General features: G+C 41.4%; 1 pseudogene across 1 annotated transcript; it reads left to right on the top strand.

The window, feature by feature from the left end:
- Nucleotides 1-15060: 15060 nt before the first annotated feature.
- On the top strand, nucleotides 15061-16765 carry LOC308625626 (interferon-induced protein with tetratricopeptide repeats 2-like; annotated as a pseudogene). The gene has a single exon. The product of its transcript is annotated as an interferon-induced protein with tetratricopeptide repeats 2-like (transcript).
- Nucleotides 16766-22180: the final 5415 nt, after the last annotated feature.

Below are 22180 nucleotides of genomic sequence, written 5' to 3'. Positions count from 1 at the left end.
AGCATATATTCACATTCATTGATAAGAATCAAAGGTGATATATTCTGCTCAGAACCCGCTCCCACAGCTCCTTGAGTTTCTGTCCTTCAAAAGGCAGGAATCCATCGGCTAGTGTAGACAGGATGACTTCCTGTGGTTCTTCCCTGGAAGAGTTCCAGGCAGCATGAGGGGGACCACCCCAGTAGGTGTCCAGCTTGTTGTAAAAGGTGCATTTGTTGCTGAAGCCAAAGTCTGATGTTCCTGTTCGCATCCAAGAGCAGGTTTTCTACCTTTCAATCTCTGTGGACAATACCCTCCTGGTGGACTCTGCTTTCAGCTGCTTTGCTTTCCTACTGCCATGAGCCACGAGGTACTCAAACACCTCTCCTCCACTAGCATCCTCCTAACAAGGCGGAGAGTTTCCTCAGCCTCCGTCACTTCAAATACTTCACTATGTTGGGATGATCCAAGCCTTCATGATTCCTGCTTTGCGGGACAGTCTCCGGAGGCTGGAGGAGTTCCGCTGAGTCTCATCAATGATCTTCACAGCTCTCGCTTTCCCAGCCAGGATGTGACGGCCATCTTCACCGTAGCCCAGTCTCCCTTGCCGACGGTCTCGAGGGTCTGGAAGAGGCCATGTGAATCTGGGTCTCTCCTCAGCAGAGACAGCTTAGAGGCCCCGCAGCACGCTGGACTCACTGCTGTGATTGGAGTCGAGGCGTCCTATGGTTGGGTTACATCTGGGAAGAGCTGGTGAGAAGCTTGGTCCAAATCAAAAGAAAACCAGTTCAATGTTCACCCCATGAACTGGCCTTTATGACTGAATCAAAACACAATGCCAGACAAAAATGAAAATAAACTAAACAAATAAGAAAAAGTGAAAAACGAGTGAGTAAAAAGAATAAAGAAAAGAGAAAAAAAGAGAATAAAAGGTAAAAATGAGAAAAAGAAACTAACAAATGAAATAGACAAAAATGCCAAGGTATAAACAGGGTAACTTTGGTCAAAATCTCTCAGGTGACTGAAAAGCAGCTTCCTGAGCCAGAAGGACTGACAATTTAGGCCCAGCCAGGGACTTGGATAAGTGCTAGGAACTCCAAAGCAATAGTTTCGTATGAGGTCATGGGAAGAAATGAATCTACCAACAAGGCTGGGGATAATCCATTGTGATTTTCTCACTTTTTGATCTCAAAATCCCTTTACTCTTTTAAAAAACTTTTAAGGGCCTCAGAGAGCTTTTTGTATGGGTTATAGCAAGTGACATTACCTTATTAGAAATTGAAACCTGTAGTATGCTTCAGTGGCCTTTTCTAGTTTGGAAAGGTGTGATCATTTCTGGCTTTTGAAAACCTCATAATGTCTACACTTAAAATATTCAATATCCTTTAAAATCTGAATGATTTGGCTCAAAATAATGTCACAACTTAATTGGCATTATGATACTGTCTGAAATGCTCTGTTGCATAAGACACAGTAAAGAACATTATTAATAACTCTAAAGCTGAAGGGAAGCTAGCAGGCATCATAGTTTGATTTCTTATTCACAGTTCTGCCCAGTTTCTTTGGAGTATATTTCTCTCTTTCCACACTCTTTCTTTCTCTCTTTCTCTCTTTTCTCAGGGCTCTGTACTAACTCCTACTTCTGCCTGGAACATTCTCAGAGATCCACATGGTTTCCTCCCCAACCTCATTCAAGTCTTTGCTCCAATGTCACCTTCTCAGTGCGACCTTCCCTGATTTACCTATTTGGTCTTACAAAACCCCTTGCATGTCTTATCTGCCACCCCTATGTATTATGGAAATTTTTTAAACATACAAAAAATTTTAAAGTATCTTCCTCATGTATCTATCATCCAATATCAATAATTTGCAACATTTTTGCAATCTTAGTTTATACATAAACACTTTAGTCTGCATCTTTAAATAAATGTATTTTAGAAACACTGCTACCATGCCATTATCAAATCTAAGAGACTAACATTATCATATACCAGTATATATTCAAATCTCCCGGTTATCTCAAAGTGTCTTGTTACAGTTGATATGTTTGACAAGGTACATATATTGCTTTATAATTTTTCCATAGCTATATCACCACTTAAATTACTACATATTTTACATATCTGCTTCCTGTCTGTATCTCCCATTAGAATTTCAGCTTTGAGCAAACAGAGATTTTTTTTTTTTTTTTTTGCGGTACCTTGCCCTCTGACTGCTGTGACCTTCACCATTGTGGAGCACAGGCAATGGACACGCAGGCCCAGTGGCCATGGCTCACGGGACCAGCCGCTCCGTGGCATGTGGAATCTTCCCGAACCGGGGCATGAACCCGTGTCCCCTGCATCAGCAGGCAGACTCTCTACCACTGCGCCAACAGGGAAGCCCGAGCAAACAGAGATTTTTGTTTTGTCCTTTGTTCTAGGTATCTTCAGCACCTAGAATGGCTTTCACACGCAGTAGGCATTCAATAAATGTTTGTGGAATGAATGAATGAATGGAATTGGCAACAAGGATGTGACAATCAAGGGGTATGCTGTCTAAACCTGGTCAGATCTGGTAGTTTCTATCTCTAAAACTTTGAGCAACTCTTCTGAGCCTTGGTTTTCCCATCTGTAAAGTGGGACTCATAACACCCACTTTGCAGAACTGATTGCAGGGCTGCAGTCTTGTTGTGAGAAACAGAGAAAATATGCATACAGTGCCTGGCATGTAGTACACCCTCAATGAGGCTACTATTTGTATTTTTCATTAAGTTACAGATCTTGAGATGAGATCATCCTGGATTAGGATTAGCCGTAAATCCTATGACAGTGTCCTTATGACAGAAAAGGAGAAGACACAGGGACACACAGGGAAGAAGACCATGTGAAGATAGAAGCAGACACTAGAGTAATGCAGCCACAAACCAAGTAACACAGGATCCATCAGAAGCTAGAAGAGGCAATAATGGATTCTCCCCTACAGCCTTCAGAGGGAGTGTGGACCTGCCAGCATGCTGATTTTGGATTTCTAGCCTCCAGAACAGTGGAGAACAAATTTCTGTTGTTTGGGGATTTCTGTCTTACACCAAGTTTGGGAGTACTGTGCCTGGGCTCAACCAATCCAGTGGTTTGGAGCATGTTCACCATATTTTCAACGGATTTTAAGTTCAGCCCAAACTGGTTCTCAGTCTTCATTTATCTCTCTCTCTCTCTCTCTCTCTTTGTCACTATTCTCAATATATCTCCCCCAACTCCCACCTCCACTCTCCTACTTTTATGATGGACTCAGAGGCACCAAAAGATCTAATGATTTCTTTCTGCCTTGCTCAGAGAGTTGTGACAATGGGACAAATATCAATTGGAGGGTATCTACTTATGTGATCTGATGCTGTACAAATACATTTTCCATCAACCTATGAAAGGTCAGGAGCGTGAGACAAATAGAAATATCAAGAGTGATTGGAGAGGGCCTGCACAGAATGGGAGAGGCAGCATGTGGAAAGGAAGGCCTCTGGAGTATGGAGTTCCGGAATTTGGAGGATGATTTAACAAATGTATGAGGAAAGGGCAGACAGCAGAAGCAAGAAGAACTACAATCGTGCAGCCTGTGGAACAAAAACCACATTCACAGAAAGACAGACAAGATGAAAAGGCAGAGGGCTATGTACCAGATGAAGAAACAAGATAAAACCCAAGAAAAACAACTAAATGAAGTGGAGATTCTTTTTCTTCCAGAAAAAGAATTCAGAATAATGATAGTGAAGATGATCAGGGACCTTGGAAAAACAATGGAGGCAAAGATTGAAAAGATGCAAGAAATGTTTAACAAAGACCTAGAAGAATTAAAGAACAAACAGAGATGAACAGTACAATACCTGAAATGAAAAATACACTAGAAGGAATCAATAGCAGAATAACTGAGGCAGAAGAATGGATAAGTGACCTGGAAGACAGAATGGTGGAATTCACTGCCATGGAACAGAAAAAAGAAAAAAGAATGAAAAGGAAGACAGCCTAAGAAACCTCTGGGACAACATTAAATACAACAACATTCACATCATAGGGCTCCCAGAAGGAGAAGAGAGAGAGAAAGGACCAGAGAAAATATTTGAAGAGATTGTAGTTGAAAACTTCCCTAACATAGGAAAGGAAAGAGCCACCCAAGTCCAGGAAGCACAGAGAGTCCCATACAGGATAAACACAAGGAGAAATACACCCAGACACATAGTAATCAAATTGGCAAAAATTAAAGACAAGGAAAAATTACTGAAAGCAGCAAGAGAAAAACAACAAATAACATACAAGGAAACCCCCATAAGGTTAACAGCTGATTTCTCAGCAGAAATTCTACAAGCCAGAAGGGAGTGGCATGACATATTTAAAGTGATGAAAGGGAAGAATCTACAACCAAGATTACTCATTCAGATTCGATGGAGAAATCAAAAGCTTTACAGACAAGCAAAAGCTAAAAGAATTCAGCACTACCAAACCAGCTCTATAATAAATGCTAAAGGACCGTCTCTAAGTGGGAAACACAAGCAAAGAAAAGGACCTACAAAAACAAACCCCAAACAATTAAGAAAATGGTAATAGGATCATACATATCTATAATTACCTTAAACGTGAATGGATTAAATGCTCCCACCAAAAGACACAGGCTCACTGAATGGATACAAAAACAAGACTCATATATATGCTGACTACAAGAGACCCATTTCAGACCTAGGGACACACACAGACTGAAAGTGAGGGGATGGAAAAAGATATTTCATGCAAACAGAAATCAAAAGAAAGCCAGGGTAGCAATACTCATATCAGATAAAATAGACTTTAAAATAAAGAATGTTACAAGAGACAGGAAGGACACTACATAATGATCAAGGGATCAATCCAAGAAGAAGATATAACAGTTATAAATATATAGGCACCCAACATAGGAGCACCTCAATACATACGGCAAATGCTAACAGCTATAAAAGAGGAAATCGACAGTAACACAATAATAGTGGAGGACTTTAACACCTCACTTACACCAATGGACAGATCATGCAAACAGAAAATTAAGAAGGAAACACAAGCTTTAAATGACACAATAGACCAGATAGATTTAATTGATATTTATAGGACTTTCCATCCCAAAACAGCAGATTACACTTTCTTCTCAAGTGCACACGGAATATTCTCCAGGATAGATCACATCTTGGGTCACAAATCAAGCCTCAGTAAATTTAAGAAAATTGAAGTCATCTTTTCTGACCACAATGCTATGAGATTAGAAATCAATTACAGGGAAAAAACCATGAAAAACACAAGCACATGGAGGCTAAACAGTATGTTACTAAATAACCAAGAGATCACTGAAGAAATCAAAGAGGAATTCAAAACACACCTAGAGACAAAGGACAAAACACGACGATCCAAAACATATGGGATGCAGCAAAAGCAGTTCTAAGAGGGAAGTTTACAGCAATACAACCCTACCTAAAGAAACAACAAACAGCTCAAATAAACAATCGAAGCTTACACCTAAACGAACTAGAGAAAGAAGAACAAACAAAACCCAAAGTTAGTAGAAGGAAAGAAATCATAAAGATCAGAGCAGAAATAAATGAAATAGAAACAAAGAAAACAATAGCAAAGATCAATAAAACAAAAGCTGGTTCTTTGAGAAGATAAACAAAATTGATAAAACCATTAGCTAGACTCATCAAGAAAAAGAGGGAGAGGACTCAGAACAATAAAATTACAAATGAAAAAGAAGTTACAGTGGACACTGCAGAAATACAAAGCATCCTAAGAGACTACTACAAGCAACTCTATGGCAGTAAAGTGGACAACCTGGAAGAAATGGACAAATTCCTGGAGGGGTATAACCTTCCAAGACTGAACCAGGAGGTAATAGAAAATATGAACAGACCATTCACATGTAATGAAATTGAAACTGTGATTAAAAATCTTCCAACAAACAAAAGTCCAGGACCAGATGGCTTTAAAGGTGAATTCTATCAAACATTTAGAGAAGAGCTAACACCCATCCTTCTCAAACTCTTCCAAAAAATTGCAGAGGAAAGACTCCCAAACTCATTCTATGATGCCACCATCACTCTGATACTAAAACCAGACAAAGATACTACAAAAAAAGAAAATTACAGACCAATATCACTCATGAATATAGATGCAAAAATCCTCAACAAAATACTAGCAAACAGAATCCAACAACACATTAAAAGGATCATACACCACGATCAAGTGGGATTTATCCAAGGGATGCAAGGATTCTTCAATATATGCAAATCAATCAATGTGATAGACCATATTAACAAATTGAAGAAGAAAAACCATATCATCATCTCAATAGATGCAGAAAAAGCTTTTGATAAAATTCAACACCCATTTATGATAAAAAACTTTCCAGAAGGTGGGCATGAAGGGAACCTACCTCAATATAATAAAGGCCATATATGAGAAACCCATAGCAAACATCATTCTCAATGGTGAAAAACTGAAAGCATTCCTAAGATCAGGAACAAGACAAGGTTGTCCATGCTCACCATTATTATTCAACATAGTTTTGGAACTCCTAGCCATGGCAATCAGAGAAGAAAAAGAAATAAAAGGAATACAAATTGGAAAAGAAGAAGTAAAACTGTCACTGTTTGCAGATGACATGATACTATACATAGAGAATCCTAAAGATGTCACCAGAAAACTACTAGAGCTAATCAATGAATTTGGTAAAGTTGCAGGATGCAAAATTAATGCACAAAAATCTCTGGTATTCTTATACACTAATGATGAAAAATCTGAAAGAGAAATTAAGGAAACACTCCCATTTACCACTGCAACAAAAAGAAGAAAATACCTAGGAATAAACCTACCTAGGGAGACAAAAGACCTGTATGCAGAAAACTATAAGACACTGATGAGAGAAATTAAAGATGATACAAACAGATGGAGAGATATACCATGTTTTTGGATTGGAAGAATCAATATTGTGAAAATGACTCTACTACCCAAAGCAATCTACAGATTCAATGCAATCCCTGTCAAATTACCAATGGCATTTTTTACAGAACTAGAACAAAAAATCTTAAGATTTGTATGGAGACACAAAAGACCCTGAATAGCCAAAGCGGTCTTGAGGATAAAAAATGGAGCTGGAGGAATCAGACTCCCTGACTTCAGACTATACTACAAAGCTACAGTAATCAAGACAATATGGTACTGGCACAAAAACAGAAATATGGATCAGTGGAACAGGATAGAAAGCCCAGAGATAATCCCACACACCCATGGTCAACTAATCTGTGACAAAGGGGGCAATGATATACAATGGAGAAAGGACAGCCTCTTCAATAAGTGGTGCTGGGAAAACGGGACAGCTACATGTAAAAGAATGAAATTAGAATGTTCCCTAACACTATACAAAAAAATAAACTCAAAATGGATTAAAAACCTAAATGTAAGACCGGACACTATAAAACTCTTAGAGGAAAACATAGGAAGAACACTCTTTGACATAAAACACAGCAAGATCTTTTTTGATCCACCTCCTAGAGTAATGGAAAAAAAACAAAAATAAACAAATGGGACCTAATGAAACTTAAAAGTTTTTGCACAGCAAAGGAAACTACAAACAAGATGAAAAGACAACCCTCAGAATGGGAGAAAATATTTGCAAACGAATCAATGGACAACAGATGAATCTCCAAAATATATAAACAGCTCATGCAGCTCAATATTAAAAAAACAAACAACCCAATCCAAAAATGGGCAGAAGACCTAAACAGACATTTCTCCAAACAAGACATACAGATGGCCAAGAAGCACATGAAAAGCTGCTCAACATCACTAATTATCAGAAATGCAAATCAAAACTAGAATGAGGTATCACCTCACACCAGTCAGAATGGGCATCAACTGAAAATCTACAAATGACAAATGCTGGAGAGGGTGTGGAGAAAAGGGAACCCTCTTGCACTGTTGGTGGGAATGTAAATTGATATAGCCACTATGGAGAACAGTATGGAGGTTCCTTAAAAAACTAAAAATAGAATTACCATATGACCCAGCAATCCTACTACTGGGCATATACCCAGAGAAAACCATAATTCAAAAAGACACATGCACCCGCATGTTCATTGCAGCACTATTTACAATAGCCAGGTCATGGAAGCAGCCTAAATGCCCATCGACAGACAAATGGATAAAGAAGAAATGGTACATATATACAATGGAATATGAATCAGCCATAAAAAGTAATGAAATTGGGTCATATGTAGAGACATTGATGGATCTAGAGACTGTCATTCAGTGTGAAGTAAGTCAGAAAGAGAAAAACAAATATTGTATATTAACACATATATGTGGAACGTAGGAAAATGGTACAGATGAACCGGTGTGCAGGGCAGAAATTGAGACACAGATGTAGAGAACAAACATATGGACAGCAAGGGGGGAAAGTGGGGGTGGGGTGGGGGTGGGATGAATTGGAAGATTGGGATCAACATGTATACACTAATATGTATAAAATGGATAACTAATAAGAACCTGCTGTATAAAAACATAAAATAAAATAAAAAACAGTGACTGGAGATAGAAATATTTCAAATAGGAGATAAATCAGTGTGTGTACATGTGTATGTGCTTGTGTGTGTATGTGTGTGGGCTGATGTGTATGATTACTGTGTGTGCGTCCAGGTAAGAGAAGCAGGATTGTGGCTTAACAGCTTAAGTGGTACTAAGCTGAGTCTGACTCCACCATGCCACTGGGGGCATTCAGGGGTTAATTGTTACTGGTGTGTCGCTGTGTGGGGTGGTGCCCTTCTGGGGCCATTTGCAGAAATGACTAGGAGTGTCTTGGATAGATTTTACGGTAAGGGAAGAGAAAATGGGAACACAGATTTGGTGTGAGGAACATGACTGAGTGTGAAAGGGAAGGGAGTAGTTTTCATTCTAGATCTGCCTTCCCTTTCTGTCCGGCCTAGGCACTTACTTGTGTAGGTAAAAGTACACTAAAGCTCTTCTGTCACCACAGTTTCCATATGTGGTAACCCAGCTACATGCAGGGAGTCAAGGCAAACCTTTCTTCCAGTTCACTGGGGAGCAGGTGGCCTGGCCAAGGACACCAGGCTCAGCTTGGGTTTTGGAGAGAGCAGTGGCAGGAGTGTCACCATGGCATGGGAAGCAGGGAGGAGAAGGCCCATGGAGATTCCATGGAGCTCCCAGACATATTTGGGAGTGGGGGGGTAGACTAGGGCAGGGCTGGATTCTGCTCTTGTGGGAGGAAATGGAGCCAGAGAAACAGGGTTTTACTTCTCTCTTCTGTTTCTCTCATGGAGGTGCCGGCTTTGACTCCAGGCTGGAATGACCTGGGAATCACCGGTGACAGGAGGGGTATGAATCCAGTTACATTTATTGACAGCCTGTCATTGCTGGAACTCATTGAAAACAAGCTTATTTTACAAAGCCAATGAAAAGAACTTGTAAGACTTGTTATAATTTAGTGAAATTGATCAATAAAAAGAATTTACTTTGCATAGATGTGGATAACAAACAAATGACAAAATCTCCACGATTAGAACCTATTAAGGCTATCATATCCTATTTGCATCATAAACTTGTGGTCGTATGGCCCTCCTCTCTCCCCTCAGTCTCTCTCAGCCATCTCAGGCCTGTCAGTCAGGAGGTGTCCAGTATCTGGCAGCATCTCAGCATCTCCACTCAGGCCTCCACTCACCCAGCAGCTTCTCCCAGAAGAGCAGCTAGGAATCCTGGGGATCAGGGACTCCCACTGGGTCACCTTTAATTGTGGTGAAGTGTTCTGCTTTTCAATCAAGTACTGTGGTTACCATGGGCAAGGCGCTGTGTTAGGCAGAGTGGGGAAATCTGCAGGGATCCACACACTGCCTTCACCCTTAGGAGTGTTTCAGGAGAGTGAACACACTGAAATTAGAAAAGAGAAAAGAAAGCAACAGAAGGACAGTGTCATGTAGTGTTCATGTCCTGATGTAGTCTCATTTGTTTACTTTTTCTTTTAGTGCTTGTGCTTCTGGTGTCATATCCAAAAATATCATTGTCAAGACGGATGTCAAGGAGCTTTTTCTGCAAGGACAATTTTAACGGACCCTGGAGGAGTGGAGGGCGCTGTCAGATTTGCCCACTAGGGGGCGGGCTTGGCCAACTCACTGGCCCCTTGTGAGCTGGGCGGTGGTGGCCTGTCCATCTTCTTTCCCCACAAAGGTTTCCACAACCCTTTCAGAAGTGAGTGCTTGAAAAACACCATTTTTCTTTTGTAGTTCTTGAAAAGGACTACTCAGAAAATTACGAAAATACAGAAAACCACAAAGAAAATTTATCCACAGTCTTAGAACACTGGGAGTCCACTAGCATTTTAGTGTGGAATGAGTTGACTTTTCCTTTTTAAAGTAGCAAGTGGCATCTCAATTCCTTTTGTGTGTGGGGGGTTCTATTTCCTTTCTTCATGTATTCTTTTTCTTTTTCTTTTTTTGAGAAAAATAAACTGGTTTATTTTCTGGGTTCAGAGCGGGAGGACATCTTGTCCCTGGATACAGGAAGGAGAGAGATGGGGTGTGGGGACTGGGTGTCCTCTGACAAAAGGGATTCAGATCTGGGAGGAAGCTGGATGACCTGGCTCTTTTTTGGCAACAAATGCAAAATCGTTTGTTGCACTGTGTGAATGGGTATTTTAGGGGTGCTGTGCGGAGGTGTTAATTTCACATCTAGGTCAAAACAAACACCATAAACATGGAGTCTGGGGAGAGGGAACTCAGGAGGCCATGAGCACAGAAACCCACGTGAAGCTGCAGAAATCTGGAGCTTTGGACTTCAGGCATTTGGACATCTACAGTTTGTGGTGAATTGACAGGGGTGAGTCAGCTATACCCGGAAATCTGGGGAAAGGAAAACATCTGGCTGGGTTATTGTGTCATGCTAGAAATATACCACTGGAATCGTGCTGTTATTATATATATATCTATATCTATATATATATATGTATGTATGTATCAATACACCACTACTCCTTCCAGTGACCACAGGAGACATCAGCTACCAATTCATGGGAGCTGATACTCAAGAAGAAACTTTCTGCTCATCTTGGCTTAACCATAATACCCATTCTAGAGAGGACAATCCTCTTATAATGCCTTTGATGGATGATTCAAGGCTTCCCACATTTGCCTCCAACTTTTCTCTCTAGCTCTAAACAACGACATGCCATCAAATGGAATGCTCTCTGGTGCCCAACAAAGCCTTCACTGTTCTTGTATTACTTTGTAAGTCTTTGGAGGTCTCCAGCAGTGCTCCCACCTCAATAACATTCCAGCATCCTTCAAGCGAGTATCCAAGAGCTGCTTCTGCAGCAAAGTCTTCTAACCATTTATGCTTCAGAGAATTTTATGTGATCACTTCTTCATTTAAATCTTCACAGCACTCTGTATATTTTAGTAAACCCTAGCAAGTGTTTTGTCACCAAGACTTCTTCCATGGTTAATGCTTTTTGTTTCCTGTTTAAGAAACCACGTCTGCCCCAATTTACCTAAGTATCAATCAAATCACATTTTTGACAGCCAGGAAAGAAGTCTGCTAGGAAAAATATTGTAAAGTGGGGAGCAGCGAGGAGGCTGCTAAGGAGAAGATCAGGCCACAATTGTCAGGACTTTATTGATCACTTAGTCAAAAGATTTAACCAATGTATAGATGGAGATGGTATGTTTGGGATGTTCAATGAGATATTCCTGTAGGTCATTTGTTGTAATTACAGCAATTTGGGAGTGCCCTGGTGGCCTAGTGGTTAGGATGTGGCACTTTCTCTGCAGAGGCTCAGGTTCGAGCCCTGGTCAGGGAACCATCCTGTATGTCGTGCAGCGCAGCCAAAAAATACCAAAAAATAATAATAATAAAAAATTTTTTAAATAACAGAAATTTGAAGTAAAAGGAGGTAGAGTAAATAACACTATGTGCCATTTCCTCAAGATGCACTGTGAATATGAAGAATGTATTGGGCCATAGAGCAAGGACTACCACCCTATAGCTCGTGGACTATAGTACAGTCTGCCAGTTGCTTTCATAAATATGTCTTACTGGAACATGTATTGTCTATGACTGCTTTTGTACTGTAACAGCAGAGTTAAGGAGTTGAGACAGAGACTGTGTTGCCCACAATGCTGAAAATAGTTACTACCTGGGCCTTTAAAAATATTAGCAATCTCTGCTAGAGAACATTATTATAGCTGTGATTACCATTCCTGGGATCCTTGAGACTCACCAGATGGTAGAAACTGCTGATGGTGTGCCAGGGACCCCTGGACAAAAGTACAGAGACCCTCTGGTGTATTTTTTGATTATTTGAAATGTTTCAATGCTTCCTATGAGACATAATTTAATTAAACAATAACAAGAATCTAAAATAGAGCAAAGGATTGCCTCTGGTCTTGCATTCTGCTGTAAGAATATTTGCACACTTGTTGCTTTGAATTGTCTTTGTTAGAGAAGAGAGAATGGAAACCCAAATGAAAATGAGAGACAAATATGGACGGCGTCATTGTCAGTCATCTGGGGATAATTAGAGAAGGAGACATATGACCTTGAGGGAAAGGACCATATCCATGGACATAGGATATGTGCACAGTGCCTGATTCCAGGCAGCCTTTGGTGTGGGTCCTCTTAAAAGGGGGGATGCTCAAGTCTCTGCTCTGCTCGGTCCCCAAAAGCAGCCCACAAGTTAAAATGAGAGACCTCTGTGTTGGACAGCTAACCAGGGCAGATCATGTCTTCATAGTATCTTAATTAGGAAATAAAGGGATTTGTAAAAAAAATCATTTTTGACTGATGTCTCTCCCTTAGCATCCTGGATCTTGTATTCATTGACTCAAACAACAATACTTTTTATGCTACTGATATCTGGCAAGATGAAGAAAATTTCCCCTGATCCTTGGACCGTGACAAGAGACTATGGGTAAGGATGGGGACTGGGGCTCCCAGCAAGAACTGTCATTTCTATGTCGGATGGAAGGGAGGTGACTTCCCTGAGGATCGACTTTCTTGGAGTTTTCTTCCTCTCAGAACCCACAGAGATGAAGAATGGTTTCGTTTTTTTGGTGCTGCTGCTATTATTAGCAGAGGCTTCTGGTGCTATGACTTCTGTCATCATCCCAGAAATCAAGAATGCATTGCTCAACAATGACGTTTCTTTTCCTGTAAACACACACACACACACACACACACACACACACATTTGGTTGACTGAAATGGCAATGTATTTGCTGTGTGATACTGTGTAAGAAACTAGCTCTTTCAGTTCCTCCTCTGAAAATGGGGTTATTGACCACCTACCTCCTGGGGCTGTTGTGAATATCAAGTAAGATGATCCCTGTGAATGGCTTCACTTGATTAATGTAGCTTGTTGTTGCCCATAATGATAACAGTACTAACAAATAACATTTTCAGATGCTTTCCATGTGCCAGGCAATGTTACAGGCACTTTATATGTATCTCATTTAATCCTCACAAAAGATATAAGAAATCTAAGCTCAGAAAGGCTAAACAACTTACACAAGGTCACAAAAAGAATGTGTTAATTTCATCTGCCAATTAGTTCTCAGGTCCTGAGTCCTGGTTTTTAAGGTTTCCTTTCTTTTTCTGTGTAAATCAGGTTCCTAGCAGGAAACTGATGTTGAACTCAAGCTGAGTAATTAAAGAAAGTTGAATAAGAAGTGGTTTGGGTTCAGAGATAAGAAGAGGTGATATAATACCCTGGGGCTAATAACACACTAGGGCCCCAAGCCCCAAGAGAAAGGAGAAGTTATAGGAACCTGAAAAAAGAAGTGTAAACAGAAGGCCAACTGACAGCACCTGTGGGCTTCAGCAGAGGAACGTTCAGCAGGGTGGAAGCCCCAGAAGCGACGAGGATACCACTCCCTCCCTCTGAGCTCTTGTGTCTCCCTTTGGCCAAACCCACTGGGAAGCCAGAGACCATGGAGCTCCCTCTCTGACGGTGACAGTCTGGTGGGGAAGGATGCAGAGTGGATCTGAAGGGGCAAGTGGAAACTATCGAGTCCTGACTCCATGGAGTCATAATGCCTACATTTCTTGGTTTACAGAAATGCATGCTCAGAAGCAAAAACTTAGAGGTAGAGGAGAAGGAAACACAGAGAAATAAATAAAGATAAAAAGTACTGCTAACATTTTGGTGTATACCTTCCCCAAGAAGCAAACTTAGAGAACCACCCTCACGTGTCACTACCAAATCTTCTACCTGCCTAAATCTGTGCCTTCAGCCTGCCTTCCCTTCCACAGTTTGGATGAATTATCCCTAGTGTTTTAAAAAAAAAACGGTTCAGCATCATAATTTTGTTCTAGTTCACATCCCATTTCACCTCCTTAAAGACTTCTCTCCAGCAATTGTCAGCTCTTTGGTATCACAGTTTTTCCATCCCTACTGCATCACTCTCATCAGCACATAAACATTCATTAATATCACCCACTTTCAAAAATAATCTCCCCTCAGCCATCTCCAGCTATAGCCACCCAAGTTCCTGCTTTTACAGCGAAACTTCTCAGAAGAACTGTCTCCTCACTTCTTGTTTTCTCAACTGATTGCAAAAGAGCATTTCCTTCATCACTTTTTTTTTTTTTTTCCGGTAGGCGGGCCTCTCACTGTTGTGGCCTCTCCCTTTGCGGAGCACAGGCTCCGGAATCGCAGGCTCAGCGGCTATGGCTCACGGGCCAAGCCGCTCCGCAGTATGTGGGAGCCTCCCGGACCGGGGCACGAACGCGTGTCCCCTGCATCGGCAGGCGGACTCTCAACCACTGCGCCACCAGGGAAGCCCGGAAAGGATATTACTTAAAAAAATTTTTTTTTAATTAATTTTTATTGCAGTATGGTTGCTTTACGATGTTGTGTTAGCCTCTACTGCACAACAAAATGAATCAGCCAGACACATACAGATATGCCCTCCCTTTTGGACTTCCCTCCCATTTTGGTTACCACAGTGCATTATGTAGAGTTCCCTGTGCTATACAGTATGTTCCCATCAGTTGTCTATTTTATACATAGTATCAATAGTGTATATGTGTCAATCCCAGTCTCCCAATAGGATATTCTTTTTTGACTGGGGTTGACACCCTTTAGGAGGAGAATGCTCTTTGTCATGCTCCCCATTTCTTGTCTGGTGAATCTGTGCTATGTCTCAGAGTGTTCATCTTTCTGTATTTCCCCCCCACAGTGAGACCACAAAGAACTCCTTGGACAGCAGCCTACGGCAACTAAAATGCCATTTCACCTGGAACTTGGTAGAGGGAGAAAATTCCTTGGATGATTTTGAAGACAGAGTGTGTAACCTGACTGAGTTTCAGAACAGCGAATTCCAAGCCACAATGTGCAACATATTGGCCTACATAAAACACTGCAGAGGCCAGCACGAGGCAGCCCTGGGATGCTTACGGCAGGCTGAAGAGTTCATCCAGCGAGAGCACGCTGACCAGGCAGAGATCAGAAGCCTGGTCACCTGGGGAAACTATGCCTGGGTCTACTACCACCTGGGAAGATTCTCAGAAGCTCAGGTTTATGTAGACTAGGTGAAACAAGTATGCCAGAAGTATTCCAGCCCCTACAGAATTGAGCGTCCTGAGATGCATTGTGAGGAAGGGTGGACACGGTTAAGGTGTGGAGGAAACCAAAATGAAAGGGCCAAGGTGTGTTTTGAGAAGGCTCTGGAAAAGAAACCCAAGACCCAGAATTCTCCTCTGGACTGGCCATCGCGAGCTACCGTCTGGATAACTGGCCACCGTCTCAGAATCCCGTTGACCCTTTGAGGCAAGCCATTCAGCTGAATCCTGACAACCAGTATGTCAAAGTCCTCTTGGCCCTGAGACTTCAAAAGATTAATAAAGAAGGTGAAGGAGAGAGGTCAGTCAAAGAAGCTTTGGAGAAAGCCCCATTGGCAACAGATGTGCTTCGTGGGGCAGCAAAGCTGTATGGAAGAAAAGGTGACCTGGACCAAGCTATAGAACTCCCGAGAAAGGCTCTAAAATGCATGCCAAACAACACCTACCTGCATTGCCACATTGGGTGCTACTATAGGGCCAAAGTCCTTCAAATACAGAAAATGGGTGGGAAAAGAGAGAAGTTACAGGAATACGACACGCTCTAGATCATTTAAAGAGAGCTGATGAGAGCAATGGAAATTTCTTCCATATCTGCTCCTGTATCGCCTGTCTCTCTTCACAAGCATGTCGGTATGAAGACGCAGAGTATTACTTTCGAAAAGAATTCAGCAAAGAGCTTCCTCCTGTAGCCAAACAAGTGCTCCATCTGCGATATTGCAACTTTCAGCTGTATCAAATGAAGTGTGAAGACAAGGCCATCCACCGTTTTATGACAGGTGTGAAAATAAACCAGGAGTCAAAGGAGAGAGAAAAAATGTAAAACAGACTGCAAAAATTTGCCAAAATCAACCTCTCAAACAACGGAGCAGATCCTAAGGCTTTGCATCTCTTGGCGTTTCTTCAAGAACTGAATGGAGAAATGCAGCCAGCAGAGAAAAACTCTCAGAGGGTTTTGGACTCTGGAAACCTCATCCCTTTAGCATCTTTAAGCGAGGAATAAGAATCGGAATGTGGTACCCATAGGGCTACTGCTGGAAGGGAGCTGAAACCCTTCCACCAAGTTGGTATTCAAAATATTTAACAACTGGTATGGCATAGGCATGGACTTAGACCCTGGCCACAGCACTGGATCAGGGTTAAGGAGAAACTCTGCTGGGCAAGTGTTAACACTTGAATTGCTCAGAGAGTTCTGGGAGGGGGACTAGATTGGGGCAGGCAGGTCCTGGGGCTCAGTAAAGGGCCTATTTCCCAATTGACCCCTTGGGAGCAGTTGGCACTGTGACATTCCCTCTGTGGGGTGATGTCTTGGGTTTGTTTCTATGTTTCTATAAAGCAGTCAGATACCTCACACCTGTAACACTGTGGTTCTTTTTAGCAGTGTTTTTCCATCCATGGAGTCATTTTAGAACCTGTACAGATTGGCCCTGTGATACAGTTCAATGCAGGCTGTCCCAAAATATGCCAGTGGCATATTGATTATTTTGAATTTGTTGCTTGAGAAAACAGCCAGTGCAAGAAGAACACTCTGACCCTCCTCTGAAAGCAGGAAATAAATCTCCCATGTGAAAGGTACCCTCACTGTAGCAGGAGGTAGTAAGACATCCTTGTCGCCGGAGATAGGGAATTGAGGGCTGAGAAGGCTATGTAAACCAGGTCTGCTTACATTCTCCACTAATTCGTACCCAAGCCCAAGTTTCTTTGCCTTGTCAATTCCTCACAAATTTATTATTTCTTTGCCTAAAAGGTATAAAAGCTGCTTGCTTTGGTCACTTCTTAGGCTGTATCTATGAGACCTCCATATGTATGAAATTAACTTAGATTTTCTCTTGTTGATTTGTCTTGTGTCAATTTAATTATTAGATCAGCCAGAGGAACCCCAAAGGGTAAGGTGAAATTTCCCCTCCCTGACACCCTGCATAGACACTAATGTGTTGTGTCCATCCAAAGGCTGGGGGACCAAAGCCTAGAGAGGGCTGGGTGCTCTCCTCTCTCCCTTCTGCCTTTTTCCCCCTCCTCCTCAGAAAAGCCTCCATCTAGGATTGTCTCTACCAACTCTACAAACAACATGAGTTCAACTGTCCCATTAACTGAAGGGGGAAGAGAGTTTTTAGAAGAAGAGAGCAGAGAACAGGTCAAATCTAGAAGGAACATATCTAAAAGAAATGGGGTCCGGCAACCACAATACAAGAGTTTCAGGAGGCATGTGGGGAGATTTCACCTCCTTTCTGCCCCCCCTGTAATCATAACACACCATGTGAAGGATTAAAAAGTAGATTCTGTACAATATGCTAGAAACCAAAATAATACTTTTCTATAAAACTTATATGGAAAAATGTCTTACCAGTAGGAATGGGGAAAGATAGGCAAAAGAGAAGGAGGGAACAATGCTGGTTTGTCATCGTAGATTATAAACATATGGAGAAATTTTCATTTTCTTAGCCACTATGGGGAAAATTTCTTGATAACATGAAGACTTGCTTTATTCAGAAATGCTTTGATGAGCCCAGGTTCAAGATGATAGGAAAGCGGCTGGACAGAGGAATTATTGGGTGGTTAAGGACCTAGTGAAAGGTCTTAGGAAATAATAATGGAGGTTTCTTTCCCCCATTAGAAATATTGTATATTAGGTGATATAAAACTTCATTTAACCCTGAAAATCTTGAGGGAAACCACAAAAGTCATGGTATGCCTGGAGCAATTGGGATTTTCTAGGTAAATATTGAATGGCCAGGAACAGACATCAAGGTTGGTGTGAATCAAAACAGTTAGCTGACCCAGCATGAGACCACCAGTCACCCTCTGGGTTGCAAAATGATTGCCTGTTGGAATTAATTTAAATTTAAATGGTGGTTATCAGGGGCTGGGGTGTGGGGGGGAATAGGAGAGATGTAGTTTAAGGGTATAAACTTCCAACTGGTAGATAAATAAGACCTGGAGGTTTAATGCACAATATAGTGAATATTTTTTGTTTTAAAAATAGCATGGTGTGCACTTGAGATCGGTATACACAGTGTGGATGCCTGAAAGAGTCATCGATTTAATTAATAAATAACTTAGGTGTGATGGAACATAAAGGCGTGTTCTGGTTTTTCTGAAATTTTACTGTACCTTAAATCTTCAAGACTCAACTACTGATAAATACAATGTTACACTGAGCATGAATTGGCTCCATATGACACAGACTGGTCTAACTTCATGACCACTGAATAGAACAACCATTTCCTCTACAGCTTTAAGAGTCCAGGGCTTCAGCTTACACCCTGACACCACCACCACGCACCCTATGTACATAAACACCCTGCCCCCACAGGGAAGCAGGGGGGCTGCGGCCCTTCTCTCTGCTAGATCTTGTCAACATCTTGTGCTTCCACCCACATTCTCTCTCCTCTTCTGATGTCCACTACGAGAAACGTGGAGTTTCTCCAATTCTGTTTTAGGCCGCATCCTGCAGGCAATCTAAACAAACATAGGAGAATTTTTTCTGTTAAGTAAAGAACAGAGAGAGACAGGAAGCCGAGAAGTCTCTCTTGTTTCTCAAGAGGCCTCTGGTGGAAAATACAATTCACACCAGCCGCAAAGGTAAACTTATTCTATTGCACTGAATTGGGCAAGTGTCCATTGCAGGGGAAGATTTAGCTCACTTGGCCTGAGTAACTTATTATCGGATCTGGTGCCTGGGGAGAAAAACTGCGAGCGTTCTGAGTGGAGGGTAAGATGGGCAGGCATGCTGACCTTGAGAGAGGACCATTGGCGACTGCATAGTGCTAAAGAAGGTACCCCAGGTGCATGTGATCTTGTCCTTGCACGTCATGCCACCAAACCCCTTGCTGGACCAGGAGCCCAAAAGGAAAAAAGGTAGAAAGGGTAGGGAAGAGATGTATGTCATATTACACTTAATATTTATTCGAGGACTTAAAGCTAAGAGAAATGATTGGAAAACAATCAAAACAATTATGTATGTAGCTCTTGTTTCCTGAAATCTCACTATCCAGAAATAACAAATGGAGCCACATTAAATGGAATGACTTGTAATTCCCTGGCGCTTAACCATATCTCTCCGTGCATTTCCCTCCCCTCAGGTACTCACCAGATAGATAACAAGCCCCCAACAGGTGTCTCCTAAGTGTGGATGAACAAGTCTGTCAGACTTACCTGATAACATCTGCCTCTTGCATGGCTCCAGCACCCACAATGTCCTCTGCCCACAAACCTGCTTCAATACAGCTCGTCATTCTCTGTATTTGATTGTCACCTGGAGAGTACTGATATCCCTGCCAAAGACGTTCTCAAGTGTGTTGATGCCCATGAAGGAGTGAGGAGAATTTCTCTCATCCTGCCTGGGTTCTAAATGATACTAATTATTCCTCAGCCTCAGAGTGCTCAGCAAAAGATTCATCAGCCTCTGCCCCCAGCCCCCTTTTCCACACAACTTTCATCTTTCTTTCCACTTCATGTCAGCTGACTTGCACAATGTGTGTCCAGGGCGACTGGAAGCATGGAAGTGTGAGAATCCTGAAGATAATCACAGATAGGATCCCTAGCATGTGCAGCGTCAACCCTGGAGGCCAATGTGGAAAATGTGGGCTCCAACTAGAGACCACGCACTCCTGTTTCCTCTCTTCCTCCACCATTTCCCCCATCGTCTCTTTTGCGGAAGGAGGTAACTTGATTTGACTAATAACAAAAATTCCTTATGATTTACAGCAGAGTTGCCTCATTACTGGTAATCTATGCCTTCTTGGGAGGCCACAAAGAGGGAAACTGACTAAAATCTTTTCTGTAAAAATGGTAAAGTGCCTTTGGAAAAACAGTTTGGCAGTTCCTCAAATGGTTAAACACAGAATTACCACATGACCCAGCCATTTTATTCCTAGGTATATACCCACGAGAAATGGAAACGCACATTCACATAAATTTGTACATGAATGTTTATAGGAGTATTCACAACAGCCAACAGGCGGATCCATCAACTGATGAACTGATGTATTAAATAAAGTATCTCCATACAGTGGGATATTATTCAGCAATAAAAATAAAGTACTTACTGATACATGCTACAACATAGATGAAATTTGAAAATATTATGCTAAATGAAAGAAGCCAGTCACAAAAGGTCACATATTGTATGATTCTATTTATACGAAATGTCCAAAGTAGGCGAATCTATAAGAGACAGAAAGTAGATTAGTGGTTGCCTAGGCCTGGGAGGGATGGGAGGACTGGAGGTGACAGCAAAGGGGGGTAGGGCTTCTTTTTGGGGGAAATGAGAATATTCTAAAATTGACTGTGGTGATGGTTGCACAGCTCTGTGAAATGCTGAAACTATTGAATTGTATAGTTTCAATGGGTGAATTGTACGGTATGTGGATTATATTTCAATATGGCTATTTAAAAAAAGAATGAGTACTCTTGTTATAAATGTATATAAAGAAAGCAAGCTTTCCTTTCATCACCTTCTATTTTTAACCTCTAAGTTTGTTGGCACTGTGTTGTGCCCTTCTTCTTACTAACATTTTAAGTACCATCATTACTTTTGCACTCAAGAGACATGTTGGAGAAATTCTATATTCTATTTTCTGAGTAGGGTGTGGGTAGGAAAATCTGGTCCCACTTGTTTTAGTTTTAAATACCCATTCTCAGGAACCATTCATCAGCAAATTGGCACAAAGGAAGAGTTTAAAAGCAGAAGAAAATGTGACTCACTGTGTAAGTCTAAATGTACGTGTGTACAAATTTAAGCACACTATGAATTTCTTAACACATAGAATGTTATTCAACTACCATATGCAGCTGTTGCAAATACCATGCTAATTCATGAGCGCTGCATAAGCCAGGAATTAGAACAAGAAAAGCAGCAAGAAATGGGCAGCTGGTGCAACTGTACTGGAAAATAACTTCATAATGTAAGATCTATTGCATTCAGGCTGAGAGGAAGGCTTTGGCCAGTTCAGTAAATTTGCCTTTTCTCTGATCTAACCACTTCCGATCATTTCTGCACTTCAAAGTAGTGTCTATCCCTAAAATCAGCACCCTCACAACACAGAAATTTTCATGACACAATTTCCTTTCTCTTTGAGCAAAGAAGGCAAGAGATAGAGACACATTTTCCCTGGGCTGGATGTTTAAGGTTTCAAGTCTCGCTATGCCAGGATTAAGCACCAGTTTCTCAGTAACAGAGATGCCATGTGTTCCTTAAAAATTTTACATTTTGTGTGTCTGTGGTATGTGGGACGTTTAAGGTTGCAAGTCTCACTATGCCAGGATTAAGCACCGGATTCTCAGTAACAGAGATGCCCTGTGTTCCTTAACAAATTTACATTTTGTGTGTCTGTGGTATGTGGGCCCTCTAAAGCACAGGGCCAAAAGCAGGGGCCCCTCTTACCTGGGTGACACTATAAAAGATATAAAGGGATGTCACTTTATCACTACCAGGATAACAAATTGTTAAGTCAGACAACCAACAGAATTACAGACTTTCCCAGTTGCAGGTTACTCTGGTTGGACATAACACAGTCTCTGAACTTGAAGTATCTTATGATACTCCCATTGGTGGGAAAAAACAAACAGGTGTCCGTTTTGTTACACAAGCA

This window comes from Mesoplodon bidens (assembly GCF_964165515.1).
Source record: "Mesoplodon bidens genome assembly, chromosome: 1".
Taxonomy (NCBI): domain Eukaryota; kingdom Metazoa; phylum Chordata; class Mammalia; order Artiodactyla; family Ziphiidae; genus Mesoplodon; species Mesoplodon bidens.
This window is presented reverse-complemented; position numbering and strand designations above follow the sequence as displayed.